We start from the raw sequence: 9,816 nt of genomic DNA on the forward strand, positions 1-9,816 counted from the left end.
ACGCAAGGAGGTGGGAATGAAGTTGCGACGCAACGATACGCTCCAGGGTTTTTGAAAGAAAGGGGAGGTTTGAGATTGGGCGGTAATTAATGAGAGAGGAGGGATCAAGACCAGGTTTCTTTAAGATTGGTGTAACAGCAGCAGTTTTGAAAGCGGAGGGGCCAACTCCTTGGGACAATGAGGAGTTGAAGAGATTAGTGAGGTAGGGGCAGAGAACGGGGAGGCAGGACTTCAGCAGCGGAGTGGGGAGAGGGTCGAGGGAGCAGGTAGTGGGTTTGGAAGAGCAGATGAGTTTGGAGATTTCAATAGGGGTGACCAGGTCAAACTGGGAGAGGAAGCAGTGTGGAGGAGGGATAAGGGGGTCAGTGGAGATGTTGAAAGGAGGGGCATTTGTAGGTGGTGGAGTAGATTCTGGGGAGTCGGGTACAGGGGATAAAGATTGATAGATGGTGCTGATTTTATCAGCGAAAAAGTGCAGGAATGAGTTGCAGAGATCCGGAGTAGAGGTAGGGAGAGTGTTGGCTCGAGGCTTGAGGAGGTTGCCCACTGTGGAGAAGAGGGTTCTGTGGTTTAGGCAGTGATCGGTGAATATGGAGGAAAGGTAGGCAGATTTTGCAGCAATGAGGGCATCTTTGTAATCAGTGAGGTGGAGTATGTAAGCTTCAAGGTGGACTGTGAGAGATGATTTATTTGTAAGTCGTTCGAGTTGGCGACCAGTCTGTTTCAGTTTACGAAGTGCAGGTGTGTACCATGGTGAAGATGTGTTGAAAGTTACGGTTCTTGTTTTCAGCACCAGCCGCTACCGGGTCCGCCCACTCCCCGCGTCGGTCTGTCCCAGTTTTGGATCGCCTGGCATGAGAAAACTGTTCAGCTTATCTATGCCCCTCGTGATTTGGTGCACTCCATTAAGGTCGCCACTACGTGTGAAATAAACTAGACACACCCTAGCCACCCTCAACTGCAACACGAACTCGCTAACCCAGGCAAGATCCCAGTGGAAGGTACACAAAAATGCTGGAGAAATTCAGCGGGTGCAGCAGCATCTACGGAGCGAAGGAAATAGGTGACGTTTCGGGTCGACACCCTTCTTCAGACTGAGAGTCAGGGGAAAGGGAAATTTAATACAGAAACTGTTACATTTTGGGACGGCGAACAAGGACAGGACCTGCACAATAAATGGCAGGCCTCTGGGAAGTGTTTTAGAGCAGAGGGATCTAGGCGTGCAGGTGCATGGTTCCTTGAAGGTTGAGTTGTAGGTAGATACGGTGGTCAAAAAGGCTTTTGGCACTTTCATCAGTCAGAGTATTGAATATAGAAGTTGGAAGGTCATGTTGCAGTTGTATAAGACATTGGTGAGACCGCATTTAGAATATTATGTTCAGTTCTGGGCACCATGTAATAGGAAATACATTGTCAAGCTTGAAAGGGTTTAGAAACGATTTCCGAGAATGTTGCCAGGACTAGAGGGTGTGAGCTATAGGGAAAGGTTGAGTAGGCTGGGTCTCTAGTCCATGGAGCGCAGGAGGATGAGGGGAGATCTGATAGAGGTGTACAAAATCATGAGAGGAATAGATCGGGTAGATGCACAGAGTCTCTTGCCCGGAGTAGGGGATTCGAGGACCAGAGGACATAGGTTCAAGGTGAAAGGGAGTTTTTTTAAAAATGAATCCGAGGGGTAACATTTTCACACAAAGGGTGGTGGGTGTATAGAACAAGCTGCCAGATGAGGTAGTTGAGGCTGGGCCCAGTGGATCTCTTTTCATCGTTTCCAACAGGCGGATAGTTAGAGCGAGAGAAGGGTGTAGAAATGTTAAGAAATCAGAGCGCAGTGTGCACGGTTTAAGATATTGCTAACCAAATGAATTTTACTCCAAATGAATTAAAGTTAATACCACTGAATTTACCTGGGACTTAAAAAAGAAACGTAATTGTGTTGAAAATTGCAGATATGGCCACATTTTAAATCAACATTTAAATGATACACTAATGTTCCAAGCAACAATGTATAAAACTGAGGTACATAAACATGCTGGAGAAACACAGCGGGTGCAGCAGCATCTATGGAGCGAAGGAGATAGGCAACGTTTCGGGCCGAAACCCTTCTTCAGACGGTATTTAGATGTATAAAACGATATTTCCTTTTACCCGAGTCTTTGTCGTCTATTGTGTCTTCTATAGAGGGAAAATATAAAAACAAACGATTCGTTAAAGTGAGGCTACGACATCGTGTGCGTATACAATGTGCATTGGTGACATTTTACTATTTGGAATAGCGCAGTTTTGCGTCATTAAAATGTTTTATCACGTGAGGTATCACTTTCAGATATGTAATCTGCTCTGCTCCTTAAAGAATTGACACCGAAAATACGCCGTCCAGTACAAGTTCCTGATATTTAATCGATACATCATTTAACCAAGTCAAGTTAAGTCACATTTATTTATATAGCACATTTAAAAAACAACTCTCGTAGGCCAAAATGCTTTACATTTGTTATAAGAATAGTATAAACAAACAAACTACATACATATATACATATAGCCCTCGCTCGGTGGACGTGAAGAAATACGTTTTTAATCTTGACATAAAGGAGTCGAATCAATTATTTCGAACTATTCTTGGAGTATTTCTTACCTGATGTTTGTGCATCTTTTTTCAGTTTTGTAATTTCTTACAGAAAGAAAACATTTTGTGGTTTTAATATCTAATAATGATTTGGTCTCTCGGCAGACCCCCGGCACCCACTTTAGATAGGAGGACCGCCGCCGGCGTATTCGCTTCTAAGTTTAACATAATGTCTTCATCGCCTTGTGGTCCAAATCCTACAGCTCCGACTATATGATATAATTAATGATCTGGATGAGCGAATTGAAGGCAATATCTCCAAGTTTGCGGATGACACTAAGCTGGGGGGCAGTGTTAGCTGTCAGGAAGGTGCTAGGAGACTGCAAGGTGACTTGGATAGGCTGGGTGAGTGGGCAAATGTTTGGCAGATGCAGTATAATGTGGATAAATGTGAGGTTATCCGTTTTGGTGGCAAAAAACGGGAAAGCAGACTATTATCTAAATGGTGGCCGATTGGGAAAGGGGGAGATGCAGCGAGACCTGGGTGTCATGGTACACCAGTCATTGAAGGCAGGCATGCAGGTGCAGCAGGCAGTAAAGAAAGCGAATGGTATGTTAGCTTTCATTGCAAAAGGATTTGAGTATAGGAGCAGGGAGGTTCTACTGCAGTTGTACAGGGTCTTGGTGAGACCACACCTGGAGTATTGCGTACAGATTTGGTCTCCAAATCTGAGGAAGGACATTATTGCCATAGAGGGAGTGCAGAGAAGGTTCACCAGACTGATTCCTGGGATGTCAGGACTGTCTTATGAAGAAATACTGGATAGACTTGGTTTATACTCTCTAGAATTTCGGAGATTGAGAGGGGATCTTATAGAAACTTACACAATTTTTAAGGGGTTGGACGGGCTAGATGCAGGAAGATTTTTACCGATGTTTGGGAAGTCCAGGACAAGGAGTCACAGCTTAAGGATAAGGGTGAAATCCTTTAAAACCGAGATGAGAAGAACTTTTTTTCACACAGAGAGTGGTGAATCTCTGGAACTCTCTGCCGCAGAGGGTAGTCGAGGCCACAGTTCATTGGCTATATTTAAGAGGGAGTTAGATGGGGCCCTTGTGGCTAAGGGGATCAGGGGGTATGGAGAGAGGGCAGGTACGGGATACTGAGTTGGATGATCAGCCATGATCATATTGAATGGCGGTGCAGGCTCGAAGGGCCGAATGGCCTACTCCTGCACCTAATTTCTATGTGTGTATGTTTCTATGTTTCTATAGCTTGGTGGGAATACATTGAACGAACAGGTTGCAGCAGTTATAGAAAGCAGCTCGCCACGAGATTCTCCGCAACATGTGGTTTAATCAGTTTAAAAAATGAAAACAATAAAACTATGGATATAAATAAAATCAAGATGTGCTCATGTACTGTAATTACTATTTAGAAGACGAAGACAAAGTTAAATCAAGGAACCTGCCATTTACCTCTATTCGACGTATTCGTCAAATTAGTTGCACAAAATGTGTTGAATAGAAGACTCGCTTCTTATGCCTCCCCTATGCCACAACTACTGAAATAAACAAGCCTAAAAATGTATAAATATATCCTCTCACTCACTGTTATCTTTGTCAGTTGCCGAATCCTCTGTTAATGTAAACGTTACATAGATGGCTCATTAGATTTTTTTAAGTTACATCAATACAGCCAAAATGTCAACATACTTTACAAAGATCAAATTCATATATCACTGACAAATATAATGTAATTTTTTTATTGCACATGCTTCCTAGTGTAGAAGTGTTCTACATTAACTTTGAAGTTACGCAGTCCACCAATTTGCAATTACAGGAAACACTGGCCATAACGGCCTTCCATATAGCGGATTTTTTGTTATAGCGGACAGACGCTCCCCAACTCTTCCCCCAACCCCACCCCCCCCCACCCAAACCCACAAACCTGCCACGTCCATTCAGCTGTCGCGAGTTGCTTCCGATTGCCGGAGCGGATGGCGCAATCAGCATGAGTACTGGGCCTGTACCTGGCGCACGGCTTGTAGGACCAGGGACTCTGCCACTCCCAGGCCTATGAATTCCGTCCTGGTTTAACCCCCATGCTTTCCTTCCCTCCTGGCCTTGGGTTAAACGTTACCTTCCTTACACTGTTGCAGCGTTAAAACGGCAATAACAGGCATCACCCGACCCACCCCCGTCGCCCGTCATGACGAGGGTGTACTGCATATAAATATTAAGTATTTGTACAATAATAGTGCTAATTCGGTAACTCTGGGTACAACTATCGCACCTAAGTGTTTTATATTTTTCTTCAGCTTTGCGATTTCTTAAAAAACAAAACAAATTTAGAATAATTAGATTTCACTGCATTTTTGCATACTTTCTTGTATTTATATTGCCAGAGCATAAGCTATAAGACATAAGACATAAGCAAGACATATTTTTACATTAATTTGATAATGTCTCTTCACAGGCCAGGCCAACTTTTCAACAATTCCTCCATTGATAATTTGACTTCTGAATATGCAAATATTTCCCCAGTACCAGTTTCCATCTCCCTACATCCATAGAAACATAGCAACATAGAAAATAGGTGCAGGAGTAGGCCATTCGGCCCTTCGAGCCTGCACCGCCATTGAATATAATCATGGCTGATCATCCAACTCAGTATCCTGTACCTGCCGTCTCTCCATACCCCCTAACCCCTTTAGCCACTAGGGCCATATCTAACTACCACTTAAACATAACCAATGAACTGGCCTCAGCCACGTTCTGTGGCAGAGAATTCCACAGATTCACCACTCTCTGTGTGAAAAATGTTTTTCTCATCTCGGTCCTAAAAGACTTCCCCCTTAGCCTTAAACTGTGATCCCTTGTTCTGAACTTCCCCAACATCGGGGACAATCCTCCTGCATCTAGCCTGTCCAACCCCTTAAGAATGTTGTAAGTTTCTATAAGATCCCCTCTCAATCTTCTAAATTCCAGCGAGTATAAGCCGAGTCTATCCAGTCTTTCTTCATATGAAACATGTATATGTTTCACGGTGCAATTACACTAGGATCCTTGCGAAATTTCCCTACGAGGTTATATTTTTGTGTGAATATCAGAGTCGCATTGTTTCTTTCATATCTGGAAGTTACAAAGGGAGACTATAATAGTAGAATGGACTTGTGTATTGCGTTACATCAAAAACTAAAGCATGTTTTTCACGTTTTTCTTTGATGTCGGGCATTGTGACTGAACATGAACTTAATGGATCGTCCACCTTGCCGTAGATCGAGCTGTGAGCGGCACTTCCTCTGTGTGCGATAACATTTACGTCAATCTGCCAATATGATCATTCTGCAACGGGATGTGCAGGTCAATATTCCTCATGATGGAATCGATCAGTATTATATTTCACCGTCGCAAGACAATGTAATTGGTCCATCGCAAGCCGTTTCCATTAAATGATCTGTAGAAATGTAAAATGGACTTTTGTAAATTTCTGAATTGCCCAAAAATAGTGCCAGCAAAGCCAAGACAAAGTACATTCTGTAGAGGACAGGCGTGCTCATTGTCAGAAAAAGATCCCGTATGCCCCTGATTGGCAGACGAAATGATTCGTAGATTATGAAAATAAAATTATTTGAAAATATTTAACATAATTTTTCATTTACCATTGTCCTTATCTGTCTCTGTTTTTGCATGCGTGGGAAAATATAATGGTTATATTGTGGGGTAGTTCAGCCAATTAATTCTTCATTGCTTTATATTAATAACTGCAACGCCTATACACGATGTCAACTAGCGTGCGAGATTATTATATTATATGTTTCACTTGCCAGTCATGTTAGCCTTGTGACTAATTAAAACAATTTACTGACTTATTAAGAATGTACAAAGCACATTTTGCATTTCATTTCATGCTCTGACAGCCACGACATTACATTTTCAAATAGTCCATTGAGCTAAGCAACGCAAATCTACAGGGCAAGTACAAAATTGCTGAACATATTCAGAACGACAGAAAACATCTCCGTGGAGGGAAACGGTATAGTTCTAGGTCATAAATGGACGACATTTTTCCTGCTAGATACAGAAAAAATGTTGTATATGTTGGGCGAGTCCAGAACCAGGGGCCACAGTCTTAGAATAAAGGGGAGGTCATTTAAGAGTGAGGTGAGAAAAAAACTTTTTCTCCCAGCGAGTTGTAAATTTATGGAATTCCCTGCCACAGAGGGCAGTGGAGGCCAAGTCACTGGATGGATTTAAGAGAGAGTTAGATAGAGCTCTAGGGGCTAGTGGAGTCAAGGGATATGGGGAGAAGGCAGGCACGGGTTATTGATAAGGGACGATCAGCCAAGATCACAATGAATGGCGGTGCTGGCTCGAAGGACCGAATGGCCTCCTCCTGCACCTATTTTCTATGTGTCTATGTTTCTATGTCATCTTTCCACTTTTTAATGAAAGGTAGTCTAGCTGCAATATTAATTTTAGTTCCCTGTCAATGGCGGAAATGCTAAATATCTGCAATAGTTATTTTCAATTCTCCCTGAATATTTTACGGCCAACAATTTATCCAGAACGATGACGTCAGTGTAACATATGCAACAGTTCCTACCGATGTCATTTAACTGTCTTTTTAATTTGGTGATTTCTGGAAAGAAAGTAATTTTAATATATCACGGAAAGCATTTTGTGATATCCTCATATCATGATGGTTTTCGAGTCTAATTATTATAATGTTAACAAATAATTTATTATAATTTTAGCAAATAATTATAATATATGCGGTTTACATTTCAGTCATCGCTTTTGTCATGGCCAGCAAGGTGGGGGAAGGCGGGACAATGCTCGTCTGTCTTGTTATTGAACGAAATAAAGACGCATAACAAAACTATGTCAATTTTGTACCCATCATCCATGTGACATAAAGGTAACCAGTGAACAATATTGGGAAGACAATCCATTCTTCCTGCCGCAGCTGAGGAAAAAGCTTACATAATTGCATTAAAAGAGTTAATGTTTCGTTGACAGTCTAAATATATTTTTCTGCGCTCATCTGTATGCTTGCATCTCCCATTCTTCCTTGACTGACTTGTTCACCCAATTTTGATTTCCAGTTTTGTTCAGTGACTGAGGCGATGGGATGGTATAGCGTCTCACAGCTTTTGAGAATCAGTTAGTCGAGCCAAGGCACATAATGCTCCGAGGAATGTGTTGGTAAATGTGATTGGTATGTTTGGATACCTGTCTATCGGCATCAGCATGTTGCTTCTACTTTTTGCGCTATTCAGCTCTCCATTCTGCGACAATATTTGCAACGTCTGGTCATTTCGTTATGGGCATACTAGACGGAACGCGAGCCGTAGACATTATGTCATAAAACATGCAGGTGGACAATTCTATGACTGAAAACATCACGGTAGCAAAGAAGGTCTCGCTGCGAAACATCAACCATTCATTCTCCCCAGTGATGCTGCCTATCCCGCCGAGTCCCTCGAGCATTATGTGTCTATCTTCGGTGTAACCCAGAATCTGCAGGTGTTTCATATACAATAGTGAGCTGTGTTGTCTTGCAATGATTAGTAATGGCATTGAGAAAACGTTAACATGCCTCATTATAATAGGCCAAACATAATATAATTAACTCGTGTTCATAGTTTACCTGCATCTTTATCTCGCTCTATTTATGGATGTATAAAAATGTTCAAAAACATGTTAAACGGTACAAAGTGCATTTGGGCACGATTACATTTATTTGTTACTCACAGTACGTAAATATAATACTCAGTGCACGGCTTTCGATAATAATTTCAATGCACTAATATAATGCTGTCTTTAACGCGACGGCAGGACGGCGCAGGTGTGGTGTTGCATCTATATTACTAAAACTCAGTTCTTGACCGCTTTTCCCGAACTGTGCTGTGAATTCCGAGAGAACGCCGCCACCCACGACCGTCATTTTTGGCCACCTCCCTCAGAACCCCCCTCTGCCGCATTTGTGCCGAGGATTTCCCCCCTCGCCGAAATATGACCGAAATATTGATGTTTTTACACCATTCCCCATTCTCTCTGCTGCCCCCGCTGGCGGCAGGGGAGGGAGGGACTATAAAACCAGGAAGCGTCCCGCTTCAACTCACTTTCTTGCCGGCCACGAAGTGAAATGGCTACGGCTCTCTGAGCTGCAGCTCTGCTCCCAGGTGAGTGCGTTTTCAGCCAATTGATATGTATGTTATTCACCATGCTCTGAAGTTTCTTGGCATTTTGTTGGAAAGTGTGTGTATATTTGTCTACTATCTATATTGTGTTTGAACTGTGAATTGAAAATAAAAAGCATTTGCATTTGTATATTTGTCTATCTATATTGTGTTTGAACTGTGAATTGAAAATAAAAACCATTTGTATATTTGTCCATCTATATTGTGTTTGAACTGTGAATTGAAAATAGAAAGCATTTGCATTTGTCTATTTGTCTATCTATATTGTGTTTGAATTGTGAATTGAAAATAAAAAGCATTTGTTATTGTTATAAAGCATTTTGCAAATTTGTTTCTCTTGGGTTTTAAAATGTTGCACCGGTTTTCAGGTAACTAAAGCATGATGTCTATTGTGTTTGAAATGGTGATGTAAATTGAAATGCATGTTTTGCAACGTTTTCAGGCGAGTAATACGCGAAAGAAGCTGTTTATTTCGATCAGACTGTGTTTAAATTTAAAATTGGCGCTCATTTTGTATTTTTGGCGGTTTGAAGATGGCGGCGATAACGTCATTTCCGACGATTGGTAAGATGGCGGCGATTACTTCATTTCCGGCGACCGGTAAGATGGCGGCGATTACGTAATTTCCGGCGGTCGGGAAGATAGCGGCGATTACGTCATTTCTGGTCGGAGGCCAGATGGCGCTGACGACGTGCACGAGGTGTTGAATAATGCTACAGCGCTGGTGAGTGTTGTTACAGCCACAGCGGCAATTGTGTTTCATCAAAATCTGCAATTGTGAATGTGTGTGTGTATAATAAAAGGAGGAATTGTGTCCGGAAAGTAACACGGGTGTGTTGGTGAGACGGAGATTTATATTTGTAGCACAAAAAGTATTGATTTGTGTTTCATTTTGCACAGTTTAGAGCCGATTATGTAAGCCCCCCCCCCGCCACAGACTATCGCTGAAGCTGCTGGCAATGGCGCCTGCAGCGACAAAGATGTGCGAAAGAGGCAGAGACAGAGAGAGAGAGTGACGCTACAATGGACTGGCAGGCAGGCAAG

General features: G+C 42.3%; 2 long non-coding RNA genes across 2 annotated transcripts in view; one reads left to right on the plus strand and one right to left on the minus strand.

Annotated features, from left to right (window-relative positions):
* Positions 1–2,632: 2,632 nt before the first annotated feature.
* Positions 2,633–5,560, minus strand: LOC129714853 (uncharacterized). The gene is made up of 3 exons (XR_008726424.1): positions 4,860–5,560; positions 4,176–4,202; positions 2,633–2,668 (listed from the first exon to the last, which is right to left on the minus strand). It is a non-coding gene; the product is annotated as an uncharacterized LOC129714853 (long non-coding RNA).
* Positions 5,561–9,337: 3,777 nt separating this feature from the next.
* Positions 9,338–9,816, plus strand: part of LOC129714815 (uncharacterized) — a 4,415-nt gene continuing 3,936 nt past the window's right edge. Inside the window, exon 1 of the long non-coding RNA XR_008726402.1 lies at positions 9,338–9,496. This is a non-coding gene — a long non-coding RNA (uncharacterized LOC129714815). The remainder of the gene's footprint in view (positions 9,497–9,816) is intronic.

Source organism: Leucoraja erinacea, chromosome 42, assembly GCF_028641065.1.
Source record: "Leucoraja erinacea ecotype New England chromosome 42, Leri_hhj_1, whole genome shotgun sequence".
Taxonomy (NCBI): Eukaryota; Metazoa; Chordata; class Chondrichthyes; order Rajiformes; family Rajidae; genus Leucoraja; species Leucoraja erinaceus.